This window comes from Salmo trutta, chromosome 15, assembly GCF_901001165.1.
Source record: "Salmo trutta chromosome 15, fSalTru1.1, whole genome shotgun sequence".
NCBI classification, from domain to species: Eukaryota; Metazoa; Chordata; class Actinopteri; order Salmoniformes; family Salmonidae; genus Salmo; species Salmo trutta.
The window spans coordinates 56,969,796-56,979,161 of record NC_042971.1 but is presented as its reverse complement, the minus strand read 5'-3'; positions in this window follow the sequence as shown (position 1 = coordinate 56,979,161).

The following is a 9,366-nucleotide window of genomic DNA, read 5'->3' as shown; positions in this document are numbered from 1 at the left end:
TGCTAGCAAAAGTTCAATCGCTGGAAAATAAATGGGACGAACTGAAAGTACGTATATCCTACCAATGGAACATTAAAAACTGTAATATCTTATGTTTCACCGAGTCGTGGCTGAACGACGACATTAAGAACCTATGCATATATGTAAACAACAGCTGGTGCACGATATCTAAGGAAGTCTAAAGGTATTGCTTGTCTGAGGTAAAGTATCTCATGGTAAGCTGTAGACCACACTATCTATCTATAGAGTTTTCATCTGTATTTTTCGTAGCTGTCTACGTACCACCACAGACAGATGCTGGCACTAAAACCGCACTCAATGAGCTGTATACCGCCACAAGCAAACAGGAAAATGCTCATCCAGAGGTGGCGCTCCTAGTGAATGGGGACTTTAATGCAGGGAAACTTAAATCAGTTTTACCAAATTTCTATCAGCATGTTAAATGTGCAACCAGAGGGAAACAATCTCTAGACCACCTTTACTCCACACACAGAGACGCGTACAAAGCTCTCCCTCGCCCTCCATTTGGCAAATCTGACCACAATTCTATCCTTCTGATTCCTGCTTACAAGCAAAAAATTAAAGCAGGAAGCACCAGTGACTCGGCCTATAAAAAAGTGATCAGATGAAGCAGATGCTAAACTACAGGACTGTTTTGCTAGCACAGATTGGACTATGTTCCGATGGCATTGAGGAGTACACCACATCAGTCACTGGCTTCATCAATAAGTGCATGGAGGACATCGTCCCCACAGTGACTGTACGTACATGCCCCAAATAGAAGCTATGGATTACAGGCAACATTCGCACTGAGCTAAAGGGTAGAGCTGCCGCTTTCAAGGAGCGGGACTCTAACCTGGAAGCTTATAAGAAATCCCCTATGCCCTTCGATGAATCATCAAACAGGCAAAGCATCACTACAAGACTTAGATTGAATCGTACTACACCGGCTCCGATGCTCGTCGGATGTGACGGGGCTTGCAAACTATTACAGACTACAAAGGGAAGCACAGCCGAGAGCTGCCCAGTGACACGAGCCTACCAGACAACTTCTAGGCAAGTAACAATGAGACATGCATGAGAGCATCAGCTGTTCCGGACAACTGTGTGAACACTCTCTCCGCAGCCGATGTAAGACCTTTAAACAGGTCAACATTCACAAGGTCGCAGGGCCAGATGGATTACCAGGACGTGTACTCTGAGCATGCGCTGACCAACTGGCAAGTGTCTTCACTGACATTTTCAACCTCTCCCTGTCTAAGTCTGTAATACCAAACATGTTTTAAGCAGACCACCATAGTCCCTCTGCCCAAGAACACTAAGGTAACCTGCTTAAATGACTACCGACCTGTAGCACTCACGTCTGTAACCATGAAATGCTTTGAAAGGCTGGTCATGGCTCATATCAACTCCATTATCCCAGAAACCCCAGACCCACTCCAGTTTGCATGCTGCACCAACAGATCCACAGATGATGCAATCTCTATTGCACTCCACACTGCCCTTTCACACCTGGACAATAGGGACACCTATGGAGTATGCTATTCATTGACTATAGCTCAGCGTTTAACACCATAGTGCCCTCAAAGCTCATCAATAAGCTAAGGATCCTGGGACTAAACACGTCCCTCTGCAACTGGATCCTGGACTTCCTGACGGGCCGCCCTCAGGTGGTAAGGGTAGGTAACAACACATCCGCCACGCTGATCCTCAACACGGGGGCCCCTCAGGGATGCGTGCTCAGTCCCCTCCTGTACTCCCTATTCACTCATGACTGCACGGCCAGTTACGACTCCAACACCATCATTAAGTTTGACACAACAGTGGTCAAACTTAATGATGACAGTGGTAGGCCTGATCACCGACAATGATTAGACATCCTATAGGGAGGAGGTCAGAGACCTGACCGCGTGGTGCAAGGACAACAACATCTCCCTCAACGTGATCAAGACAAAGGAGATGATTGTGGACTACAGGAAAAGGAGGACCGAGCACGTCCCCATTCTCATCGACGGGGCTGTAGTGGAGCAGGTTCAAAGCTTCAAGTTCCTTGGCATCCACATCACCAACAACTAACATGGTTCAAGCACACCAAGGCAGTCGTGAAGAGGGCACGACAAAACCTATTCTCCTCAGGAGACTGAAAAGATTTGGCATTGGTCCTCAGATCCTCAAAAGGTTTTACAGCTGCACCATTGAGAGCATTCTGATGGGTTGCATCACTGCCTGGTATGGCAGCTGCTCGGCCTTTGACCGCAAGGCACTACAGAGGGTAGTGCGTACAGCCCAGTACATCACCGGGGCCAAGCTTCCTGCCATCCAGGACCTCTAACCAGGCGGTGTCAGAGGAAGGCCCTAACAATTGTCAATGACTCCAGCCACCCTAGTCATAGACTGTTCCCTCTGCCCCCAAGCTATAAGACTCCTGAAGAGCTAATCAAATGGCTACCCAGACTATTTGCATTGCGCCCCCCTCATCTACGCTGCTGCTACTCTCTGTTATATCTACATTTTACATTTTTTACATTTTAGTCATTTAGCAGACGCTCTTATCCAGAGCGACTTACAGTAGTGAATGCATACATTTCATACATATCATACATTTTTTTTAATTTTTATTATATATTTTTTTTCTGTATCTATTCATATTCACTTTAATAACTCTACCTACATGTACATATTACCTCAGTTACCTCGACACCGGTGCCCCACTCACATTGACTCTGGACTGGTACCCCCTGTATATAGCACCGCAATTGTTATTTACTCATCATAGGAGTCCCCTCGAAGCCTACCATTGACTATGTACATACCCAGCATCCGACAGAGCTGCAGGAGTTGTGACCCATTTTGTGTTGGTTATGTTGTCGTAGTTGGGTCAAGGCGAGCATATGGGGGAGGGAATGCTGTCACCTCCAGGTAGGTGTTTGTCCCCCTGTGTGCTGAGGGTGTCAGGTTCTTGTCCAGTTCTGGCATTTAGGTCGCCAAAGACTACTACATGTACCTGGGCTTGGAAATGGTTGATCTCCCCCTCCAAGATGGAGAAGCTGTGGTCGTTAAAGTATGGGGATTTTACTGGGGGGATATAGGTAGCACACATTAACACATTTTTCTCTGTTGAGATAATTTCCTTATTAATTTCTAGCCAGATGTAAAATGTTCCTGTTTTGACAAATTTAATAGAGTGGGTCTGCTCTTTACCAAATTAGCATACCCCCTGGGTCTCTTCTCTGTTTCACACCTGGTAGTTTGGTGGATGGGACTACCAGCTCTCTGTAACCTTGATGGCAACCAGTGGGTCCGTCTCCTTTATACCATGTTTCTTGTAGAATGACAATGTCTGTATTTCCATTTTATTTGATGAAGTCTGGGTTCATGCTCTTTAGGCCAAAGGCAGATGACCTCAGACCTTGTTTTATTCCAGGATGAGATAGTAAAAGCATTGTGTTCCATAGTGTCTAGTGTTGTTTTTTTGTGGTTTAGGCCCGGACAATCACAGTAGGTGTGAGCAGAGCATGTTGAGCATCTGATACATACCTCTTAGGTCGCAGGATGGGGCTTGGGCGGTGTAGCAGTGGGGGCTGGGCCTGTTGCTCTATTTATGGCCTGGGCATATGTCCTGCTGTCATGTTGAGGTCCTTGTCGCAGGGGCGGTGGGCATGAGGTGGGCAGAAGAGACATAGGTCTGATTTTCGGGGGTCTATATAGGGTGTGGCCAGGGTTTGCTTGGGGTGGTCGTAGCTGGTTGGGGTGTGGCTGGGGATGCTGTGTTCTGGGTGTAGGTCCTCTTGGCGTGGGTTCACTCGGTGCAGGTCCGAGAGAAGGGGTCTTGCAGGTCTGGGAGGGTGTCTCGCTGGTCTGGACGGGGTGTCTGTTGCACCTGTGTGAGGTGCTGGGGCTACGGTTGAGGGTGACGTCCTTCAGGGTCCTGGCAAAAGTTAGGATTGCTGCCTTGTATAGGTGGACCTGGTCTGAAAGGCTGTTCATGTCCAGGGTGGAGTGGTGGGCCAGGTAGACATTAGGTTTTGAGGCACAGTCTCGCGAAATGCTTGTGTTCACCCGCTGTATTGTGGCAGGGTGAAAGTATTTTCGTGGTAGCTGGGTGGAGACAACCACATTCTGCCGTCCGGGTCTTGTTGGGGGGGGGGGGTTTGTTCTGTCTGTATTGTGTGGACTAGCTCTCTGAGCTCCACCATGTCTCTCTCCAGCTCTGTGAATATATCCCTTTCAATGATGGAGGAGCAGTGCAGTTGTGGGACCTGGGTGTGTTCAGTGCTGGGGGGGGTGACTATCCTCAGACTCACTCAGGATGGGGGAATCGTCACAGCGAGAGAGTTTTATCTGCTGTGCTCTCTCTTTGATACAGTAAAAGTCCTGCTGGAACGGGATGAGGATGCTCTGCAGCTTTACTGTCCCAGACTGAGGATGCCCTGCAGCTTTACTGTCCCAGACTTTACAGAGGTTGCTTCAATTTCCTAAATGTCTAGTATTCTGAGTTTCCTCCCTGGGCCAATACCCTCTCTCTTGACATAGGGGAACCATCGATCACCACATTCTTTTGGAGAGATTGGAAACCCAAATTGGTCTACACGGACAAGTTCTGGCTTGGTTTAGATCTTATCTGTCGGAAAGATATCAGTTTGTCTCTGTGGATGGTTTGTCCTCTGACAAATCAACTGTACATTTCGGTGTTCCTCAAGGTTCCGTTATAGGACCACTATTGTTTTCACTATATATTTTACCTCTTGGTGATGTCATTCAGAAACATAATGTTAACTTTCACTGCTATGTGGATGACACACAGCTGTACATTTCGATGAAACATGGTGAAGCCCCAAAATTGCCCTCCCTGGAAGCCTGTGTTTCAGACATAAGGAAGTAGATGGTTGCAAATGTTCTACTTTAAAACACGGACAAAATAGAAATGCTTGTTCTAGGTCCCAAGAATCCAAGAGATCTTCTGTTGAATCTGACAATTAATCTTGATGGTTGTACAGCCGTCTCAAATAAAACTGTGAAGGACCTCGTTACTCTGGACCCTGATCTCTCTTTTGACGAACATATCAAGAATATTTCAAGGGCAGCTTTTTTCAATCTACGTAACATTGCAAAAATCAGAAACTTTCTGTCCAAAATTGAAGCAGAAAAATGTATCCATGCTTTTGTCACTTCTAGGTTAGACTACTGCAATGCTCTACTTTCCGGCTACCCGGATAAAGCACTAAATAAACTTCAGTTAGTGCTAAACACTGCTGCTAGAATCTTGACTAGAACAAACATTTTTTATCATATTACTCTAGTGCTAGCCTCTCTACACTGGCTTCTTGTTAAGGCAAGGGCTGATTTCAAGGTTTTACTGCTAACCTACAAAGCATTACATGGGCTTGCTCCTACCTATCTTTCCGATTTGGTCCTGCCGTACATACCTACACGTACGCTACGGTCACAAGACGCAGGCCTCCTTACTGTCCCTAGACTTTCTAAGCAAACAGCTGGAGGCAGGGCATTCTCTTATAGAGCTCCATATTTATGGAATGGTCTGCCTACCCATGTGAGAGACACAGACTCGGTCTCAAGCTTTAAGTCTTTATTGAAGACTCATCTCTTCAGTAGGTCCTATGATTGAGTACAGTCTGGACCAGGAGTGTGAAGGTGAACGGAAAAGCACTGGAGCAACAATCCGCCCTTGCTGTCTCTGCCTGGCCAGATACCCTCTCTCCACTGGGATTCTCTGCCTCAAACCCTATTACAGGGGCTGAGTCACTGGCTTACTGGTGCTCTTCCATGCCGTCCCTAGGATGGATGCGTCACTTCAGTGGGTTGAGTCACTGATGTGATCTTCCTGTCCGGGTTGGCGCCCCCTCTTGGGTTGTGCCGTGGCGGAGAGCTTAGTGGGCTATACTCGGCCTTGTCTCAGGATGGTAAGTTGGTGGTTGAAGATGTCCCTCTAGGTGTGTGGGGGATGTGCTTTGGCAAAGTGGGTGGAGTTATATCCTGCCTCTTTGGCCCTGTCCGGTGGTATCGTCAGATGGGGCCACAGTGTCTCCCGCCCCCTCCTGTCTTATCCTGCAGTAGTTTATGTGTCGGAGCGCTAGGGTCAGTCTGTTATATCTGGAGTTGTTCTCCTGTCTTTTCTGGTGTCCTGTGTGAATTTAAAACCTGATATGGATAGGGGGCAGTATTTTCACGGCCGGATGAAAAAACGTACCCGATTTAAACTGGTTACTACTCTTGCCCAGAAACGAGAATATGCATATTATTAGTAGATTTGGATAGAGAACACTCTGAAGTTTCTAAAACTGTTTGAATGGTGTCTGTGAGTATAACAGAACTCATATGGCAGGCAAAAACCTGAGAAAAAGTCAACCAGGGAGTGGAGGATTTGAGAATTGTAGTTCTTCTTTCTAGTCCCTTTCGAAACTACAGTATCTGTGGGGTTACGTTGCACTTTCTAAGGCTTCCATTGGCTGTCTAAAGCCTTCAGAAAGTGGTTTGAGCCTTCTCCTGTCACTGGGCAGAGTATAGGAGCTCAGTTACTGAGTGGTCTGCCTGGCAACAAAGGGATTGGAAATGCGCGGTCCCGCGAGCACGCTGCTTTTTCTTTTTCTCCTCGAATGAATACGCTATTGTCAGGTTGGAATATTATCGCAATTGTACGTTAAAAATACCATAAAAATGGATTTTAAACAGAGTTTGACATGCTTCTAGGTACGGTAATGGAACATTTTGACTTTTTGCGTCTCGAATTGCGCTCGCGCATTACCCTTTGGATAGTGACCTGAACGCATGAACAAAACGGAGGTATTTGGACATAACTATCGATTATTTCGATCGAATACAACATTTCTTTTGGAAGTAGCAGTCCTGGGAGTGCATTCTGACAAAGATCAGCAAAGGTAAGAGCATATTTCTAATACTAATTCTGAGTTTAGGTTGCCCCGAACTTGGCGGGTGTCTGAATAGCTCGCCGTGATGGCGAGCTATGTACTCAGAATATTGAAAAATGTGCTTTCTCTGTAAAGCTATTTTAAAATCTGACACAGCATTTGCATAAAGGAGTTCTGTATATATAATTCTTAAAATAATTGTTATGTATTTTGTCAACGTTTATGATGAGTATTTTTGTAAATTCACCGTAAGTTTTTGGTGGGAATACATTTTCTGAACATCACGCGCCAATGTTAAATGCTTTTTTTGGATGTAAATATGAACTTGATTGAACAAAACACACATGTATTGTGTAACATAATGTCCTAAGAGTGTCATCTGATGAAGATCGTCAAAGGTTAGTGCTTCATTTAGCTGTGTTTTGGGTTTTATTGACACATGTCCTTGCTTGGAAGATGGCTGTGTGGTTATTTTGGTCTATGTACTCTCCTAACATAATCTAATGTTTTGCTTTCGCTGTAAAGCCTTTTTGAAATCGGACAGTGTGGTTGGATTAACGAGAAGTGTATCTTTAAAATGGTGTAAAATAATCGTATGTTTGAGAAATTGAAATGATTGGATTATTGAGGTTTTGTATTTCGCGCAACGCTGTTCCATTGGATATTGGCTAGGCGTTCCGCTAGCAGAACGTCTGTCCTCAACAGGTTTTAAGTATGCTCTCTCTAATTCTCTCTCTCTCTATCTTTCTATCTCTTTCTTTCTCTCCTTCTCTCTTTCTTTCTTAATTTCTTTCTTTGTTTCTCTCTCTCGGAGGACCTGAGCCCTAGGACCATGCCTCAGGACTACCTGGCCTGATGACTCCTTGCTGTCCCCAGTCCACCTGGCCGTGCTGCTGCTCCAGTTTGAACCCTCCAGTTTCAAGCCATTCTTACATCAGCTGATGTCACAAAGTGCTGTACAGAAACCCAGCCTAAAACCCAAAACAGCAAGCAATGCAGGTGTAGTAGCACGGTGGCTAGGAAAAACTCCATAGAAAGGCCAAAACCTAGGAAGAAACCTAGAGAGGAACCAGGCTATGAGGGGTGGCCAGTCCTCTTCTGGCTGTGCCGGGTGGAGATTATAACAGAACATGGTCAAGATGTTCAAATGTTCATAGATGACCAGCAGGGTCAAATAATAATACTCACAGTGGTTATAGAGGGTGTAACAGGTCAGCACCTCAGGAGTAATGTCAGTTGGCTTTTCATAGCCAATCATTTAGAGTATCTCTACCGCTCCTGCTGTCTCTAGAGAGTTGAACACAGCAGGTCTGGGACAGGTAGCATGTCTGGTGAACAGGTCAGGGTTCCATAGCTGCAGGCAGAACAGTTGAAACTGGAACATTACACTTACAAAAGTTCCAAAAGAATAAAGACATTTCAAATGTCATATTATATATTTATACAGTGTTGTAATGATGTGCAAATAGTTTCAGTACGAAAGGGAAAATAAGTAAACATAAATATTGGTATTTACAAAGGTGTTTGTTCTTCACTGGTTGCCCTTTTCTTGTGGCAACAGGTCACAAATCTCTCTCTTTCTCCCTCTTGCCCTCTCTCCTCCCCTAGTCCATCTCTGTCCGTCCTCACCCTAATCCCCCCCCCACCCTCCTCATCCTCCTCCTCACCCCGAGAGCTCATCTCAGATGAGGGAAGATAGTTTGAGAGAAAGCAAAAACTGTGTTTTTATTGCATAAATGATTCAACTGTAAAATATTAGAGGAGGGGGCTGAGATTGGGCTGTGTTGTAGTGACGAGGCTCTGTATTATTCATAGATGGAGGAAGACAGAAGTGAGGTTATTTTATTCTGTTCTCCTCCTGCTCTCCCATGAGACAATACAGCCCTCGCAGACAGACAGAGACAATCCAGCCCTCCCAGACAGACAGAGACAATACAGCCCTCCCAGACAGACAGAGACAATACAGCCCTCCCAGACAGACAGAGACAATCCAGCCCTCCCAGACAGACAGAGACAATCCAGCCCTCGCAGACAGACAGAGACAATACAGCCCTCGCAGACAGACAGAGACAATACAGCCCTCCCAGACAGACAGAGACAATACAGCCCTCGCAGACAGACAGAGACAATCCAGCCCTCCCAGACAGACAGAGACAATACAGCCCTCGCAGACAGACAGAGACAATACAGCCCTCGCAGACAGACAGAGACAATCCAGCCCTCCCAGACAGACAGAGACAATCCAGCCCTCGCAGACAGACAGAGACAATCCAGCCCTCGCAGACAGACAGAGACAATACAGCCCTCCCAGACAGACAGAGACAATAAAGCCCTCCCAGACAGACAGAGACAATACAGCCCTCCCTCCCAGACAGACAGAGACAATACAGCCCTCTCAGACAGACAGAGACAAAACAGCCCTCTCAGACAGACAGAGACAATACAGCCCTCCCAGACAGACAGAGACAATACAGCCCTC